Source organism: Larus michahellis, chromosome W (assembly GCF_964199755.1).
Source record: "Larus michahellis chromosome W, bLarMic1.1, whole genome shotgun sequence".
NCBI classification, from domain to species: Eukaryota; Metazoa; Chordata; class Aves; order Charadriiformes; family Laridae; genus Larus; species Larus michahellis.
Genome location: NC_133929.1, coordinates 13,293,881 through 13,314,224, shown reverse-complemented (window position 1 = coordinate 13,314,224; position 20,344 = coordinate 13,293,881).

The window sequence follows — 20,344 nt, the reverse complement described above, 5'->3', positions numbered from 1 at the left end:
TTGAGCTCTTCAATACTATTAAAATGGGTTTGGCTCTCACACAAAAGTTGAAATTAGCTTCTCTGTTCCAGCAAGTTTCTCCTTTCACAAAAAACAAAGTTAAGTGCAGTGAAGTCAAAGGGTCTGCTTTTGATCATAGTTACCATATATTAAACTGGTTTACCTTGATGGAATTGGTCCCAATTTATGTTTCATAAAGATCAGGATCAGGCCTGCATTTCTGAATCTACTCATTAATTTGAAATTGTCTTCTAAAGGGTGTAAATTAGCATAGCTTTATTGACTCTGGTGGAACCACCTTAATGCACATCTCTGTATATATCCCTCATAGCGACTATGATATCACACCTTAATATCCATCTATTAGCAATCTATAAAGCAATCAGCTTCTCTCCTATACTCTCCAAGTGTGTAAGTGCTAGTCTATTATTATTTTATCGATCAGTAAAATGCCACTAACTCTGGGGTGGAACGTGGCAGCTGTTTATCAGTGGGCAGCAGCGAAGCATGTCATTGGAGTGGAGGAAGTGAAGAAGAATATTGTCTGCAACTGAAACTGAAAGGAACATTTTAAGTACCTTTTAATTCCATTTGGAATTTAGCCAGATCATCTGGCTATCCACCCTGTACTTGCATGGGGGGAAGCCATAGATTTCTAATGGCCAAAAATGGTCAAGCCCTTGGTTTTACATCCCATCCATCTGAAAGGACCACTTAAAAAGGTGAGCTCCTATATAATTGGAATTTTAAAGGAGTTCATGTTGTGTTTATGGAGCAATCACTACTAAATGATTTCATTTAAATTTTACATAAACTACACTTTATGAAAAATTAAAAGAAATAGACTCTTCAGAAGCCTTGCTAAGAAATAAAATCTCTTAAATGAATACACATGCCATCTAATCACACATATTTTCAAATGTTGAATTTGCTGCATACAGATAAACAGAAGATGGCATTAATGGGGAGAGGAGACACTTTTTGCTTACTGTTTCAGTAGTTTGCATTCAACTAGAACATCAGAAATGGACTGCAGTTTACAGCAACATGGGGAGATTCAATCAGTGCTGATCCTCAAAAGGATGGATGAAAAATGGTAGATCAGTGAGGGAGAAAGGCTACTCTTTGTCCCTCCAGTTGACACAGGCCTGTTTTTTAACCATAACTGTAAGATACATAGGACCAAAGATAGCTTGAGCAAGCAGACATGGTCCTACTGGTCAGAAAGAAAGACTGTTTGAATGTGGGGTCCTGGAGTTAAGTCCTATTAAGTCCTGTTAAGTGTTATTCCAGTAGGCAATGTCACTGCTGGGTCCCTGCTGGAAAGTGAGTGATGGATCTTTTCCAGGGAACTTAGGAGCAGACACAGTGACTGTCTGAACCTCTGGTCTTTTGTCGAAGCCCAATAGTGAGTTACATGTACAGTGCTTGGGCAATACTGTCTCTGGGCACATGAGTTTTGAGGACCTTTACTTCAACTAACATCTACAGTCTGAGATACCTAACCCATTGCTAGGTGGGATTTTTATTAACTGATACAGTGTAAACACCATTAAAAGTTTAACAGAAGTGCATAAAATGCTTTGAGCATCTAATCCATATGGCTTTATTCATGTAAGCTAACCTGCATATCCCAAACCCGTAGAATTACAGAGCTATCAGAAGGATGTATTCTGTTGTGTAATGTAAAGTTTCATTTTTAACAGCTCAGCTCTATTTGGATTTCCAGTGGTGCCACTGAAAAAAGAGCAAAACTAAAATTCTCAGAATTTCTGGAAATAAGAAATGAAAATTAATTCATTGAAATCTGTGGGAAAAATAAACCAAAAAATTATCATGCACAAATCAATGAAAGAATTTGTTCCTTGAGAAACTCTTTAAAAAAAAATAATTAAAAGAATGATGTGTTTCATTACAATGAAACTAGGTTGATTTACAGTAGCTGTAATCAAGGGTTACCCAACCTTATAATCTGTGCTATTCCATTTATAATAAATCTCAGCAGTTAAAAATAGATGAGCTTTGGACAGATAATAAAAAGAACAGTTTTAGAAAGTTACATAATTATTACAGAGAGGTTTCACCATGCCATCTGTCGACAGCAACCATGGTAGTGCTGTGATGAAGTAGGGAGATGATTCTGAAAGGTGTTTGATACAATTAAACCTCTACCTGGTTTTGTGTCAGAGTTTGCCCCAACCTAACATCTACATACATGAACTGAGGTGGAGCTGCAATTTCTTCTTTGAAAAAAGGCCCATTTCATGTGAGAGCTCTGCCTGTGTATGAAGGCTGCAGCAGACACGCTTAGAAAACATTCCTGTTTTTTTTTCCCTTGATTTTAAATAAAGGAAACAGTAATCAGACAGACCTTTTACTCTTTACAATATTAGCCCATTGCAGCTGACACTGTTATGAATTGATGGATTTCAAAAGTGTATCCAAAGCTACAAAGTGTATCCAATGCTACAAAGGGGAAGATGTCTAGTGTGTTGCTCTGATTTTACAAGGAGAGATGTTCTCAGGAGCTCATCTTCTTCCACAGGAGTGGACATATACCATCACCAAAGCCATCTGGGGTCTAGGCCTTTTCCTCAGCACTTCTGCTGCAAGGGACACCCTGCAGAGATGTGCCCATGATAGCCTAATAAGTGCTGCATCAGCAAGCTTCTGCATCTCGCCTTTCCTCTTTCCCGCCAGCAGTGGCCACATGTTTCTCTCTGTGGCCAGCTGTAGTCATCCCTTCCCACCCACAATGATTTCTCCAACAAAGATATGTCTCCCCATGTATCTTTAAGGCCATGCTATACCCCCAGACAATACACAGTTGCTTAAGCTATCCTGTGACTTTGTTAAAATGGTACTGAGTCATCGCCTGTATGATGTCTACATGAGCTGTTTTCTTGTGACCTGTCCTCTCCTCTTCCAAGCTTTTCCTGGGTTTATTTAATAAATGCTTCTAAAAAAAGAAGTGTAACACACAGGAAAATTTTTGGATTAAGCTGAAGTAGTTAAATGCCAAGACCAAACTGACAATTCACTAGAAATAATGCATACAGTTTAAAAACACAGAGATTTTTTTTAAAAAAAATCCTTTTTAGACTACAATTTACATTTTAGGTTTTTTTGGCCCTAAAAGTCCAAAGAGCACTCTCTGTTCATCAAAGAAGTGCTGGTTTCTAAAAACTTCAGAAGAATGGGACTGTACAGTGAATTTGAGGAAAATTTTTAAATTACTTATACTTGCTTAGCAGGCCTTCTAAATCAAACAAAATAAGGAGAGACTGGTGCCTAAATGAAAGCATGGCGAAACTAAAATCCTCCCCAAGTTCTTTGTCCATACAGATCTACCCAAGATGTTTATCATGTTTACATGCATACATGCACACACGTGCACACATGCACACAATTATTTGCTGAATTCACCAATTTACATACAAAGTTTTTTATTATTTCCCCATGTAAGAGACAGACTGTAAATTCCCTGATGAGGGGCAGAAGGCCCTCCAAGCCTTCAATGGAATGCCTCAAACACTCGCAAGGAAATAAATAATGCAGGCCTGGCCTTCAAAGAACTGATAAGGCTAATGCTTCTGGCGCCTGAAAGTGTGGGAGAGCTGTCTTGTGAAGACAGGATAGCTCTGCCACTCGTGTGGTGAGCTTGCTAGTTCTCAGTTCTCGAGGCCATTGTGTCCGATGAGTGACCTTTGCTTCATTATCTGCGAAATGCAAATGAAAGCGCACACCCCTGTGAGGAGAAATAACTGGACTCCAGACGATCCAATGTGACTCAACAGAAGCCTTTATTAAGCACAGATCATCATCTTTTATACCCTGTGTTGTAGCTGTACACGCCACTTGCTTATTTCCGATTAGCTAGTTACACTGTCCACGCGCTGTCCATGCAGTTCGTACACATCAGATTGGTTACAAGAATTCACATAGTAAATTGCTTAGTCATTAGCACAACATGTTTTCTACCTTCTCGGTCCCGTTTTTCCCATGTACTAATTCCATCTTCTACCACCTGTTTTGCTCTTAATCTAATCTCTCATAGTAGGGAGGCTGGCTCACGTGACCATTTTCTCTCAGACACATTCCTACAATACCCCCTTTTTCTTCTTGAGCCAGCCAGACCTTACGCATGGCATTTTCTATCATGTCAGTCACTTTGCGGAGAACACTCGAGGCTACCATAATCAATAATAATATAACCAACAGTAGCATGAGCCCTTGCTTTAGGAAGTCTGATAACCATCCCGTTATACCCCATGAGCTTAACCAATCATCGAAACCATTTTTGACCACTTTTAATTTGGACATGTTATCCTTCAGCTCCCGTAACTGCTTATGAATGGATGGTGAGTGGTCAGAAAGGTTCATACAACACATACCTTCAAAATCTTCACATCCATGACCCTGAGCTAACAGCAAAAAATCAATAGCCGCTCGATTTTGCAACGTAGCATGCCAAATGCTATCAACATCAGTAAGCAAGGTAGATATGATTTCAGTTGTAAGGTTTATCTGTTTACTTGCCCAACACCCTATCTTATTCAGCATATTTAATGCCGCTGCTGTTCCTAGTGAAGGAAGAATACTTAGCCCTATTCTTTGTCCGAGATTCGAAAATGTTATATGGTCATCACAGGATGGAGTGAAGGTATGAACTGTTCTCTTGGCTCTGTGTTTACTGTGTGCTCTGCTCACTGTGTCTTTGGCCGTACGCAGGCCTCTGCTTGTAGATCTGCCACATCTCCCCCTTTTTTGTTTAACACCAGACCATTTATTAACAAGGTCCCCATGACTTGTGCTTCTACTCGTTGTGACGCTCTTAGCAGGTTATATACTAAACACAATTAAAAACAAAATCAAAAAGAACCCTGCTAAGGCAATAAACACCCAGATTCCTAAATTTAGCCCAGAAAGCCAATTTCTTTGGATTTACCCACGAGAAATCCTTTTGTAATGTTTCAAATACATTGCGGTTCATTAAGTCTTGAATCTTTAGTATTTGAGCTTTTAGCTGATCATGTAAAGGACGAATATTTTGTTGCAATGACATGTCAAAAGCACCTTGGAGATGGTGTTTAACCATTTCCCAGCCATGTAGCAACGTATTCCAGGGGAGAGATGTAACACAAAGTCTTCGAGGGTTATACTCCCAATCACAATACAGAGAAAGATGTGTTTTTAATGCATTTTGCCAGTCCCCTATCCATATTACTGCTGTTTTATACCTTACTCGCATTAAATTTACACAATAAGATTGATTACATTCTTGTATACTTACATTTTGAGCCGAAGCAAACATACGGATGAGAAGTACAAATCATTACAGAATTTTCTTGCTCACAACTTCTATTTGTTGCAGTATTATCTGTGGTTAGCATGCACTCCGATTTAAGGTGCTTCTAATACACCTTCGGTTTTTCAGGCCATTCAACGGTTCTTACAAAATGTCGCTCTACTGCTGTGGATGACAAAGAAGACATGTTTAGAAAATTTAAAACATGAGTTGCTTTATACAATCACTCTTGAGGTGTCATACCTATGGGATTCCCCCTTTTTTGTTTAGCAAGCATGGTTTTTAAAGTATGATGCATACGCTCCACAATTGCTTGCCCAGTTGGGGAATGAGGAATACTGGTGACATGTTTAATACCCCATGTCTGTAAAAAAAAAGGCCTGTACTTTAGCAGACACATAAGCTGGTCCATTATCAGTTTTTATAGTTTTCGGTACTCCCATGACTGCAATGCGTTGCAACCAATGTTGAATAACATCACAAGCCTTCTCTCCTGTATGAGCAGGAGCTACAACAAAGTGAGAAAACAAATCAACTGAAACATGTCCAAATTCCATAATGCACGTAACATCGCATTGCCAAAGTTCATCAGGTGTAAGCCCTCGCAGGTTAACCCCTGCAAATGATGGCAGAGGAGCCAGCTGCTGACAATCGGCACAAGTTCACACAATATCCTGTGCTTGTTGTTGTGTTAAAGAAAATTGCTTCCTCAATGCCTTTGCATTTTGATGAAAGAAATCATGCGACATTTTAGCTTGCTGCATAATGTTCGGAGTTGTTACCGACAGAGTGTGATAATCTGCAACTGTGTTTCCCTCAGTTAAAGGACCAAGTAAACAGCTATGAGAGCGTATGTGGACAATAAAATAAGGAAACTGTCTTTTTCATAAAAGCAACATTAATTGCAGTAAGAGACTAAATAACAACTGGTTCTCTACTTGTTTTATAAATGCTCCTTCAAGTCTTTGAACAATACCAGTAACATATTGAGATTCGGCCTACATTTAACAACAGTTCCTGTTGAAATAAGTCAAAAGCCTTTACTGTGTCCCTGAACCATCTACAAACACCGTACAGGTGCCATCAAGAGGCTTTGGTGCTAGCAGGATGCGCGGCTGTAAAGGAATTTGTGAAAGTGACTGTAATAGTCTGTGCCAGGGGAAAGAGTAATTTATTTGCCCAATATAATGTACTAAGGCAATTTGTAGGTTAAGACTTTGTGATAACCAAGGGTCAAGGTCATCCTTTTTGATGGGGACATGTATGTGGCTTGGATCCATTCCAGAAAGCTGGTGACAGCACAAACGACCCTGGGAAAACAATCGTGGTAACATTTCAGCCATCATAGTTACTGGTTTTGAAAAGGTATGTGGCAAAAATACCCACTCTAATGCAGTCAGGCTCTTTGCGAGTGCATCATCCCAATGTCCTATCAGGGTGTAAAGTTGAAATTCTTGTAGGAAGGTGTTCAATGCGTCTTGCAGCAGTAGTAGACTATATCTTATCTTGCAACATACTGTAATGCCTTCTGAGTTGTTGGGGTTAATGAACATAGAACTTATGGGGGGGGGGGGTGGGGGCAGACACAGTGCTTCAGGGCATCCCCTGTATCTTCAAAGTGCGCCCATGTCTCTCTCCCCCTCACTCATGTCTCTCTCCCCCTCCCTGACCCGAGACAGCCCCCCTATATCCTGCACTGGATTGAGTGGAGAAGTACAGGCTAGAGTTGCTGCATGCGTGGCCAGCGTATGCAGCGAGTCTCACCAAACTCATGATCCAGCTTTGCTAACAGCAGCTGTCTGATACGTGACTACATTGTTGTAATCCCTTCTTGTTATCTTCTTCTGTGAAGGTCAGGTTCTCATGGATACACACATAGTTTTTAGAGCAACATATTCTACAACTCGTACAAGGGTATGATGCAAAGCGGCATCTACAACTGATCGTATAATGCTTATTAAACACGGCAAACAGCATACTAAACATAACAGACAAATTCCTTCCACACAGGCGATGAGTATAATTTGCTTCAACCAACCCCACCCCCAAGTCCATCCAGCAAAGAGATTCCACCCAGTGGTCTCCACAAGTTGCTGGTTCGGTCGGTGCAGTTCCTGCAACTGGGCATGGATGGATTTGGAGTGGTCACTTAGATTCATACAACACAGTCCTTTAAAATCTTGACAACCATGTCTGTGAGCTGAAAGCAAAAAATCAGTAGCAGCTCTGTTTTGCAGCATCGCATATCGAATACTATCTACATCTAGCAGTAACTCAGAAATAGCTGGACTAGTAGCATTGTTAAACTTATCCTTGGCAGCAAGAGAGTCCTTGTTATCACGAATCCTTGGCAGCAAGAGAGTCCTTGCTAGCAAGAGCACATGCGGACTCCCTGCTCTTGCTGGTACTGTGCTTTGATCTTCTTCCACAACAGGCCAAGATTCTCAAGCAGCTAGATAAGGTGTCTGTGAGTCCATTACAGGCTTATGTCATCCAAATGTTTTTCTTGCCAGTACCCGAGACTGAATAACAATTGGAGTGATATATGTGTGTTTTCCAGCACCCAGGTGCGAGTCCCTTGAGTGTATTTACAATCCTCCTCGCCGATCTTCCGTTGCTTTCCCATATTCCACCCCCTTGCTCAGGAGACCGCTTCTGCTGGGGTTCATTTTAGTCTCGCAGGGTATAACACAGAGCAATCTACTAAGGCATGCAATAACATATACACATATAGGAAAAAACCAAAAACATATCTCTGTGGTACTGCTTTGAATCAGGTGTTCTATTTCTCTTTTTCTGACGCTTTCTCGTAATGCTTATGGCATACTTTTGTGCTAACGTGGCACATTTCCCATCTAATTGTTCCTGTTCGGTTTCCTTTTTTTTTTTCTTTTTTTTTCTTCCATCACTTACGACTGAGATAAAAGTCTGCCTTTGCAACAAGAGCTCAGTTTCTCATTTTTCCTTAAGTTTCTCATTTTCCTACAGAGCATCCCATAGATTTTGGCTCAACTCCTTTTCCCAATCAACCATGATCTTATAGACAAACAACAAACAACCAGCCATACGCCCTGCACGGGCGATCCGTTCCCGACAGCGTACACGTGTCGGCTGGTGAAAACTCCCCCAATATTTCAGGACTTCCATCGGTTCTACAGCCCATCCTGGTCTATCTACCTGGGGCGCACTCGCCTTACGTCTAAACATTGTGTATATACAAACTTCTTCACTTGACGGAGTGTCAGCCCTAGATGCATACGAGAACAGTACCACACCGGGCAGAACACCTGCTCAAGGGGAGTCACCTAACGACACTGCACACAACAAAAAGCAAACAGTAGCACAGATGCTGATCAGCAGGTATAAGCTGGCGCCCACACACACTTACACAGCAGACATACAAAACCAGCACTTCTATCTCAGGGAGATGACTGGGGAGGGGAGGGGGTGAGGCGGGCAATGGCAGGAGCAAACAGCTCCGGCTCTGTCCTTCTCTGCTGACATTCTGCCTCCTCCATCGGCCTCAGGTGGAGCAGAGGGGATCAGCAGGGGATCGTCCCAGACCTTCGGACCTGGCCTGTTCGATCCCCCTCCCATGGGCTGTAATGCTGCAAAAGCCCCGGCTGCCGTGGCTCGCTCCGCCTTCATATCTTGTAAGGTCGATAACACTAACCACCATGTCGTCGCTAATGGTGATGCCTCTTTGTCTCCTTTACTTACCACTTCCCACAGCTTTTTCCCCAACAGCCTCCCATATTTCTAGTTTAAAAGCTGTCTGGGGCTCTGGTGCGAATCCGTTCTCTCTGCACCAGGTTAACAACCTTCGGAGCATACGCTCATCGTATTTCACCCCTCTCTTAGAGAGGATATGCAGGAGAAGTCTTAATATAGCCCCTTCTTCTTTTGTTACTTGTTGCCCCATCTCCTGCCCCGGCTGCTCACCTCTCTCTGGGTGTCCGTGGCCACGTCGTCTGTTTCCTCTATTCCGGATTGCCGCCCAATCCACCCGGTCTCAGTCCAGCTGAGCCGTCCTCCAGGCGGTGGATCTTCTTCTGGGTCTTCCGCCCGTCATGTTCCACTGCTCAAGCCAAGCGCCGATCGGGATCACGTCGAGGTCACCATCTGAGGAGAAATAACTGGACTCCAGACGATCCAATGTGAATCAACAGAAGCCATTTATTAAGCACAGATCATCATCTTTTATACCGTGTTGTAGCCGTACATGCCACTTGCTTATTTCTGATTAGCTATTTACACTGTCCACGCAGTTCATTCACACATCAGATTGGTTACAAGAATTCACATAGTAAATTGCTTAGTCATTAGCACAACATGTTTTCTACCTTCTCAGTTCCCGTTTTTCCCATGTACTAATTCCATCTTCTATCACCTGTTTTGCCCTTAATCTAATCTCTCACAGTAGGGAGGCTGGCTCACATGACCATTTTCTCTCAGACACATTCCTACATCCCTGCATATGGTAATGAAGATTATAGACATCATGCTAAACATATATGACTATGGCACTCGTCTCTCCTCCCAAATCACGCTACACTTCACCTGGGAGAAGGGAGAAACCTGAGACAAGGCTGTCCTCGGCAAGGGGGGTGGACCATGCTAATTCAGCAAACATAAAAGGGGAAAATAAGTGCCCCTGAGAGGGGAACAAAGAAGAAACAAAAGAAGAAGATAGTGCCTGGGAAGATTTTTCCAAGAAAGAAGAAGATTATGCCTGGGAAGATTCCCTGAAAAAGATGCTGGAACCAGGGCCGGTGATCTCTTTATCTCTGTCTTTTTCTCTGTCTTTTCCTTTCTCTGTCCCTCAGTTTCTCTTTTCTCTTAAAATAGTTAAGTAATGGTTAGAGGTGTTAAGTAATGGCCTTAAGTACGACCTTAAGTACCGCTTGCCATAAGTTGTGGTATAACTGTTGTTAACTAACAGTATGTATACCCCACCACTTGCCATAATTTGTTATATACCTAACCAATTATTGTGGACTTGTTAAGACCTATACTAACCATTTTGGTAAGCTAATAAATGTTTCTATATGGACCTGGAGATTTATCTCACCTTAGTCCACACCGTTGAGAATTTACGAATCTGAAGTCACTTACCCCCCCTCTTTACTGAGAGTGGGACATGACACCCCACTATTTCTGTATTAATTTAATTAACCAGTAGTTATCTGAGCTTCTAGTGAAAAATAAAATAGCTTAAAAAACCTCGACCATTTGTATTTTAAGAGTTATTTTTTTATTATTTAGAATATTGCAACTTTTATTTGATGAAAGTTACTATTAACATTGAATTAGGGTTTGATATATTAAAGCTGTAAACTGATTGAAGTAGGGGCTTAATATATTAGAACTGTAAATTAGAGTAGGAGCTTAATTTAGGAGACTAGGCGCCTTAAGGCTGTAGAAAGAGCAGATGCAACAGTTGTAGTACTAGATGTCAGAACTTATCTCCTATTTTTAAAGAAAGAATGCTTTAGGACAATATAACCTTGTGGTAGAAGCTTATCTCTCCAAACAAGGGGCCCAGGATTACTGAGGAATGCAGAGACTAGTCAAAGCTAACACTTTTGATGCGCCAGCAAGAATAAAGGAGTAGAGGCCTGCAGTTCACCGAGAAGGTCAAAACGATGAAGAGGAGTGGAGGAAGTAAACGACCACCAGATGTCTCTGAAGACCACCAGTGCGCATGCGGGAGTGGGCAGTAACCTGTAATAATGAGTTAATGAATAGGTAATCATTTCTTGGAAAACTAGTGAATATGCATACATAGTATGTATTTAAACTGTACATCTAAATCAGTCAGCGCGCACATTAGGTGGACCGATCCCCTGTGTGCCCGGCGCTGCAATAAAGAATACCTGCTTAGTAGTCACCAAGGCTATTGAGTCTTAATTTTGGCATTTTACTGCATCAGGCTGGTGGAACTCACTGGCACAAACTATCATTAAGCTAAAAATGTATTCAACATGAGATAAGCTTTTCTAAAGAAATGTTCTCCAAGACACAGTGGAAAAAATACAAAAAATTTTTAAAAAAGAAAAATGTATTAGCTCCCTTTTTTCAGGATTTCAACTAGTAACTGATGCAGTTAGGAGAAACTCTCCTAATGATTAGGATCTTTCCTAATTTTCCAACTCTCATTTTTTTAATAGATTCAGAGACTAGTTGGTAACATCATTCTGTTAGAAATATATTCTAATCAGTAGTAATCAAAATGGTTTGGATGGTTGTAGTGATGTGTTCCCATGGAACATGCCTTATTAGAATTGATCAAAAAATAGTGTTTCTGCTCATCATAAATCCTTATGTTTTGACAGCTATTTTAATCTTGAAATGAAATGAAATGACAAAATAACCAAATCCTATGAAGAACAAAAAATTTCACAGTAATTTAATTTGAAATCACTGAACTGTTTTGTTTTGAAGTAGTGCTAACCTCTCCATTGACTTGAATCCCCCGATTTTTGGAAGTTCCCTGCCACTAAAGCTGTGACACATCAGCCACAGCAACACAGGGCTTTATTGCATCTTCCATTGCAGTAAATGAAGTCTACTTTGGAAATACACTCCATTTTTCATAAGAGAAGGGGCAGGAGGTTACTGTCTATTTATTTATGTATCCATTCATTTAGTGGACCTTGTTTTATCTAATATTTCTAAGAGTTAAAGAAGACCTGTAGAATAATGGATCAAAATGGATGGCATTGTGTGGGTTCTCACAGGAACACTCTTCCTGTCCACCCCTTACATTTCCGTTACCCCAAACTTATCCCTAACTTTTATTGAAAAATAAACTTGAACTTTTATTGTAGAATAAGTAAATCCAACAAACCATGTTGGTTTTGCTATGACTTAAGTTTTTGGGCTGCTTTTTTTTATTTTTCTTTAAAGGTTTATCCAAGGAGGATCCTCCTGAATCCACAAAGTAGAAACATACTAAGCAAATATTAATTAATATTCGCCTTAAAAGAAAACATTAGCATAGTGGTTGGACTCAATGATCTGAAAGGTCCCTTCCAACCTGGACAATTCTATGATTCTATGATTCTATACTAAAATAGTGTAACCACAGATTGCATATAAGCATTTTATAACACTGTGTTGCTGCTATATAGTGTCATTATAACACAGGAAAAAGCATTTTTTAACAAAGCTAAGCATAAATATTTAAAAAATAGGTAACCACCAAGGGGCAAACAGAGACTTGTGGGATATTTATACAAGCAGGGTAAAGGAAAATATGTTCAGGTAGTAAAATCTGCAAGTAAGAATGAGGAGAAATAACTGGACTACAGACGATCCAATGTGAATCAACAGAAGCCGTTTATTAAGCACAGATCATCATCTTTTATACCCTGTGTTGTAGCCGTACATGCCACTTGCTTATTTCTGATTAGCTCGTTACACTCTCCACGTGCTGTCCATGCAGTTCATTCACACATCAGATTGGTTACAAGAATTCTCATAGTAAATTGCTTAGTCATTAGCACAACATGTTTTCTACCTTCTCAGTTCCCGTTTTCCCCATGTACTAATTCCATCTTCTACCACCTGTTTTGCCCTTAATCTAATCTCTCATAGTAGGGAGGCTGGCTCACGTGACCATTTTCTCTCAGACACATTCCTACAATTTAGTATACTGGGTGCACATCAAGTCCCTTTAGATCGAAATTACCTTAACTGCTCAAAGCTTTACAGTGATAAGCAACCCAGCTTTTCAAATTCTATAGGGCAAACCAGTTTCTCTTACACTTCTTGGGCGCAAACTTGGCCTTCCTAGGAATAAGGGGGCAACTCATCTTCACTAACATTGTAATTTTAACCTTTAAGAGATGCACAAAAGAGTTATGTTGCAAATTTGCCATAAAAGGAGGTGAGCATTACTTACACCTTGGGTAGTCAGCAGCAAAACAATGAATCTTTCTTTAAATGTATTTGGTGTTGGCTACTCAAATTTAAAATCACATTTTGATTGTTCAGAAATTTACAGTAACATATAGAAACACATTTTTTAGCTGCAATCGTTACTTCGCATGTCTGATGTTCTCCATAAACACAAGAAGGCACCGTTACCTTTCCCTTTCCTCTCAATTTTTAGAAAGTCAAGAAACTTTCAGGAAGATTAAGAAGAACAAGCAAGAAACTACCTGCGAGACTCATTGATGTTATTTATACACTTAAAAATTAGGCAGTTAAACCTAAACTGGCCACCCTGGTTTGGCTTTACAGTCAGCAGCAAGACATAGCCAGTTTAAGAGAATGATTCATCTCATCCCATGATAGACGCTAAAATAAGGTGAATATATCCTTTGGAAGACATTTATTTTCTCTGTGGACAATAAATTTTATATTTTTAGACATGTTTATTCATATATATATATGATTTTTATACAAGATGCATTGACATACAAAGGAAACTTAGTAACTGGCTGACAATTAAAAGGCTACATATTGGATATCTAAAGTTAGGTGAGCTGAGTACCCCTATTAACACTTGGTGGCTTCACCACAGTACAAAGATGAGGTTTATTTTGTGCTGTGTTCTATATGTTATATAGCAGCATGACAGTGTAATAAAATGCTTATATGCAATAGACAATAATGTTTGATATCATTGATGAGTGAGCAGAAATGTGAATGGGTAAAAGTATTCAGTGGAATCCAGTCCTGTAGAGAAGACTATGGCTTAAGTCTATGTCTTCTCAGTGATCTTCATAATGATCTTTAGCTAAATGCAAGTCAGATCCTGACACCTTTGTCATATCCAATACTACTACTTCAGGTGATAGGTTAATGACCTTTTTAGGTCTTTTGAAACCTTTCTGCAAAGCTGACTGTCTCCCACTGAATTGCAGCCAAACAGTATTGATGATTCCTCTTCATTCTTTGACATGCATCCTTTTGCCCCATATGTCTTTACGTTGCATTCAAAAGGGGGTAAGTTAGACTCAACAAATGTTGAACAGAGATGAGTAGGTTTTTTCTTTTTTCTTTTTTTTCTTTTTCTTATAACACTGTGTTGCTGCTATATAGTGTCATTATAACACAGGAAAAAGCATTTTTTAACAAAGCTAAGCATAAATATTTAAAAAATAGGTAACCACCAAGGGGCAAACAGAGACTTGTGGGATATTTATACAAGCAGGGTAAAGGAAAATATGTTCAGGTAGTAAAATCTGCAAGTAAGAATGAAGGATGTAGAATAAGCAGGAAAGATGCCTGGTGGAACCAGACCAAGTCTCGTTCCTAAAAAATAAGGAAAATATTGGATGCAGATGAAATACCCCTTTCCATTTGTGTAGGGAGCGAGGAGAATAAAACGCCAAAATGGAACAAGGAAAGAATGGGAAGAATAAGCCACCCACTCTGCTTCTGGCTTCCCCTGTCAATGAGATCTTGAGCCTGATCACCTCAATCCCAGTGGCTGTAGCTTTGACTATCAAGGAGCACAGTACTAATTGTAAGGCATCAGGCACATATTCCAAGAGCAGTGAATTGTTTAAGTGTCTGGGCTCCAATGGCAAATGAAATGACCACTGTCATAGCTGCTTAAAGATTTGAAATATCACTACCCAGAAAAAAAATGCATAGCAAGGCAATAGAATTTAAAAATACAGTGGAAAGCAATAACATGATTAATATTTTAAGTCTTTTCACCAGTAATACTATATCACATTTATAAACTCCCTTTAAGTTTTTTCATGCTATAGTATTTAAAGATGTTAAGTGTCATTATGCCCAGTTTATTGATAGATGAGAAATGCTGCAATAAAATAGCTCATCTAGGGTTTCCACTTGGCCATAGGTTAGTCTTCAAATAAAAGATATGGTTTCTAATACACAATCCCCTGTTCAATCATTTGGGCCATAAAATTGAAGATACTACAGTGGTCATTATTGTGATCTCTGATCCCTTTCTGTGTTATTAGTTATTTAAAAATAGTCTTGTGATAAGAGCAGTGTAGGAAGAGAAGAGTCATTGATGCAGAAGGTTATAAGCTACTCCCAGCAAAGACTGTCTTTTGTCTGGATATTTATATGCTAGTTATCTGTACAAGTTTCTGGAAACTATCAAATTCTGTCACACTTGCAAGATATTATAGGGTTGGGAATCATCAGCTGACAATCCTAGCTAGGGATATAAAGTTGAACAATTTATTATAAATTTGTTCAGGAACTTACATATCTGTATGGAACCTGACTCTCAGGAGCAAGTGACAAGTGAGAGCTTTAAATGTGCCCAGAATTAATTCATATTTCATTACTGAAATATTCTACTGGTCTAAATTATTCTGTAACTGCGTTTGCTCATGCAGCTCCCAGACCTAGGTTCATTTACACTAAGGTTAGTACAGCTACAACTTAAATTGCTCAACAGTTGGTAGCATCAAAATTAATTCTCTTTCCTTTATTAAATATTTCTATTTTAGGTAGTTGAAACTTCATAGGGAGAAAAGAAAAATCAGAAGTCCAGCCTGGATGAAATACCCTTAATTATTCCCCAGAATTACAGCACAAGACCCTGAATAGGAATCAGAGCAAACATCAGAGCTCTCAACAGTGTGGGGGAAAGCGAACTTTACCTCAGTAACTGGTGTTAGGATGTTTGTCTTATGGAAAAAGGAGGTAAAAAAAAAAAAAAAGGAAAGAGATAGAAAGGTGTGAAAGAAAAGAAGGAATTAGCCTATTAGCCTGGGAGAGGTAGGATTAGTGCTTCTGCTGCCATTGAGTCATCCCTGATGAGGGATGATTGCCTGATGAAAAGCAGACAATTGCTGCTGTTGACTGAAATTACCTTCTCTTCTGAAGTAGTAGTACCTCTCCCACAGCTCCTCTCTCAGGGGCAATAACAGCAGATCTGTCTTTTCATTATGCCAAAACACAGAAAATAGTACCATAACTACATTATTCCCATCAGCAATCTGTCACTTTAGGAAATTACCAACTTTGCCTGTGACTAAAACCAACAGTGCTGTCCGGGAACTGCTCAGCTCCTTCAGCTCCTGTGGAAGAGTCATTTAAGGAAATGCCTTTAAAATGTCTGCAGGAAGCCCAGCTGAGGGACATGCACTGCACTGGAGTAGCTCCATGGCTACTGAAGTAACTTCTACGTTTGCTGTGTGAGCTATGTTATGGTAATGTGAGAAATAAGTTCCAGTCCAAATGAAATAGGCTCAGGCAGAATCCTCTGTGAAGCACATTTTTATTCACGTTCTTGCAAGAGTGGGTGACCTAGCAAGTAGGCACACTTCCAGTTCTTGAAACACACCTTTTTATTTCCTAATCCCGGCCGAATTTTTCCCTCCCCTGTTTCCCATTGGTTAGGTACTCCAGGGTTCACAGTCTGTCCGAGGCACCTAAAATTCTTCCCGGATGTCCTGCCTCTGTTTACTTCTCTTTATGCTACACCTAAAGGGATTGTCTGACTAGTTTATTTCTTTCCCTTTTGGTAAAAAAATTGCTCAATGTCATTAGCCCTGGTTAAATGTTTGACTACCCTTCTAGACACTAATCCAGTAGGAATCAGTTTGTCCTTTTGTCTGTGTGATAAGAGATGTTCTGCAAGCCTTTGCTGGAGCCTCTTTGTCTTAGTCATTCCCTTATCATGCCACCTCTGATGGAAACGGCTTTTCTCCTCTGCAAAAGCAATACCTGCCTTTCTTACAGTAATCATTTCAATCCCATAGCAGTGTAAAAAAAAAAAAAAAGAAAAAACCTACTCATCTCTGTTCAACATTTGTTGAGTCTAACTTACCCCCTTTTGAATGCAACGTAAAGACATATGGGGCAAAAGGATGCATGTCAAAGAATGAAGAGGAATCATCAATACTGTTTGGCTGCAATTCAGTGGGAGACAGTCAGCTTTGCAGAAAGGTTTCAAAAGACCTAAAAAGGTCATTAACCTATCACCTGAAGTAGTAGTATTGGATATGACAAAGGTGTCAGGATCTGACTTGCATTTAGCTAAAGATCATTATGAAGATCACTGAGAAGACATAGACTTAAGCCATAGTCTTCTCTACAGGACTGGATTCCACTGAATACTTTTACCCATTCACATTTCTGCTCACTCATCAATGATATCAAACATTATTGTCTATTGCATATAAGCATTTTATTACACTGTCATGCTGCTATATAACATATAGAACACAGCACAAAATAAACCTCATCTTTGTACTGTGGTGAAGCCACCAAGTGTTAATAGGGGTACTCAGCTCACCTAACTTTAGATATCCAATATGTAGCCTTTTAATTGTCAGCCAGTTACTAAGTTTCCTTTGTATGTCAATGCATCTTGTATAAAAATCATATATATATATGAATAAACATGTCTAAAAATATAAAATTTATTGTCCACAGAGAAAATAAATGTCTTCCAAAGGATATATTCACCTTATTTTAGCGTCTATCATGGGATGAGATGAATCATTCTCTTAAACTGGCTATGTCTTGCTGCTGACTGTAAAGCCAAACCAGGGTGGCCAGTTTAGGTTTAACTGCCTAATTTTTAAGTGTATAAATAACATCAATGAGTCTCGCAGGTAGTTTCTTGCTTGTTCTTCTTAATCTTCCTGAAAGTTTCTTGACTTTCTAAAAATTGAGAGGAAAGGGAAAGGTAACGGTGCCTTCTTGTGTTTATGGAGAACATCAGACATGCGAAGTAACGATTGCAGCTAAAAAATGTGTTTCTATATGTTACTGTAAATTTCTGAACAATCAAAATGTGATTTTAAATTTGAGTAGCCAACACCAAATACATTTAAAGAAAGATTCATTGTTTTGCTGCTGACTACCCAAGGTGTAAGTAATGCTCACCTCCTTTTATGGCAAATTTGCAACATAACTCTTTTGTGCATCTCTTAAAGGTTAAAATTACAATGTTAGTGAAGATGAGTTGCCCCCTTATTCCTAGGAAGGCCAAGTTTGCGCCCAAGAAGTGTAAGAGAAACTGGTTTGCCCTATAGAATTTGAAAAGCTGGGTTGCTTATCACTGTAAAGCTTTGAGCAGTTAAGGTAATTTCGATCTAAAGGGACTTGATGTGCACCCAGTATACTAAATTGTAGGAATGTGTCTGAGAGAAAATGGTCACGTGAGCCAGCCTCCCTACTATGAGAGATTAGATTAAGGGCAAAACAGGTGGTAGAAGATGGAATTAGTACATGGGGAAAACGGGAACTGAGAAGGTAGAAAACATGTTGTGCTAATGACTAAGCAATTTACTATGAGAATTCTTGTAACCAATCTGATGTGTGAATGAACTGCATGGACAGCACGTGGAGAGTGTAACGAGCTAATCAGAAATAAGCAAGTGGCATGTACGGCTACAACACAGGGTATAAAAGATGATGATCTGTGCTTAATAAACGGCTTCTGTTGATTCACATTGGATCGTCTGTAGTCCAGTTATTTCTCCTCATTCTTACTTGCAGATTTTACTACCTGAACATATTTTCCTTTACCCTGCTTGTATAAATATCCCACAAGTCTCTGTTTGCCCCTTGGTGGTTACCTATTTTTTAAATATTTATGCTTAGCTTTGTTAAAAAATGCTTTTTCCTGTGTTATAATGACACTATATAGCAGCAACACAGTGTTATAAAATGCTTATATGCAATCTGTGGTTACACTATTTTAGTATAGAATCATAGAATCATAGAATTGTCCAGGTTGGAAGGGACCTTTCAGATCATTGAGTCCAACCACTATGCTAATGTTTTCTTTTAAGGCGAATATTAATTAATATTTGCTTAGTATGTTTCTACTTTGTGGATTCAGGAGGATCCTCCTTGGATAAACCTTTAAAGAAAAATAAAAAAAAGCAGCCCAAAAACTTAAGTCATAGCAAAACCAACATGGTTTGTTGGATTTACTTATTCTACAATAAAAGTTCAAGTTTATTTTTCAATAAAAGTTAGGGATAAGTTTGGGGTAACGGAAATGTAAGGGGTGGACAGGAAGAGTGTTCCTGTGAGAACCCACACAATGCCATCCATTTTGATCCATTATTCTACAGGTCTTCTTTAACTCTTAGAAATATTAGATAAAACAAGGTCCACTAAATGAATGGATACATAAATAAATAGACAGTAACCTCCTGCCCCTTCTCTTATGAAAAATGGAGTGTATTTCCAAAGTAGACTTCATTTACTGCAATGGAAGATGCAATAAAGCCCTGTGTTGCTGTGGCTGATGTGTCACAGCTTTAGTGGCAGGGAACTTCCAAAAATCGGGGGATTCAAGTCAATGGAGAGGTTAGCACTACTTCAAAACAAAACAGTTCAGTGATTTCAAATTAAATTACTGTGAAATTTTTTGTTCTTCATAGGATTTGGTTATTTTGTCATTTCATTTCATTTCAAGATTAAAATAGCTGTCAAAACATAAGGATTTATGATGAGCAGAAACACTATTTTTTGATCAATTCTAATAAGGCATGTTCCATGGGAACACATCACTACAACCATCCAAACCATTTTGATTACTACTGATTAGAATATATTTCTAACAGAATGATGTTACCAACTAGTCTCTGAATCTATTAAAAAAATGAGAGTTGGAAAATTAGGAAAGATCCTAATCATTAGGAGAGTTTCTCCTAACTGCATCAGTTACTAGTTGAAATCCTGAAAAAAGGGAGCTAATACATTTTTCTTTTTTAAAAATTTTTTGTATTTTTTCCACTGTGTCTTGGAGAACATTTCTTTAGAAAAGCTTATCTCATGTTGAATACATTTTTAGCTTAATGATAGTTTGTGCCAGTGAGTTCCACCAGCCTGATGCAGTAAAATGCCAAAATTAAGACTCAATAGCCTTGGTGACTACTAAGCAGGTATTCTTTATTGCAGCGCCGGGCACACAGGGGATCGGTCCACCTAATGTGCGCGCTGACTGATTTAGATGTACAGTTTAAATACATACTATGTATGCATATTCACTAGTTTTCCAAGAAATGATTACCTATTCATTAACTCATTATTACAGGTTACTGCCCACTCCCGCATGCGCACTGGTGG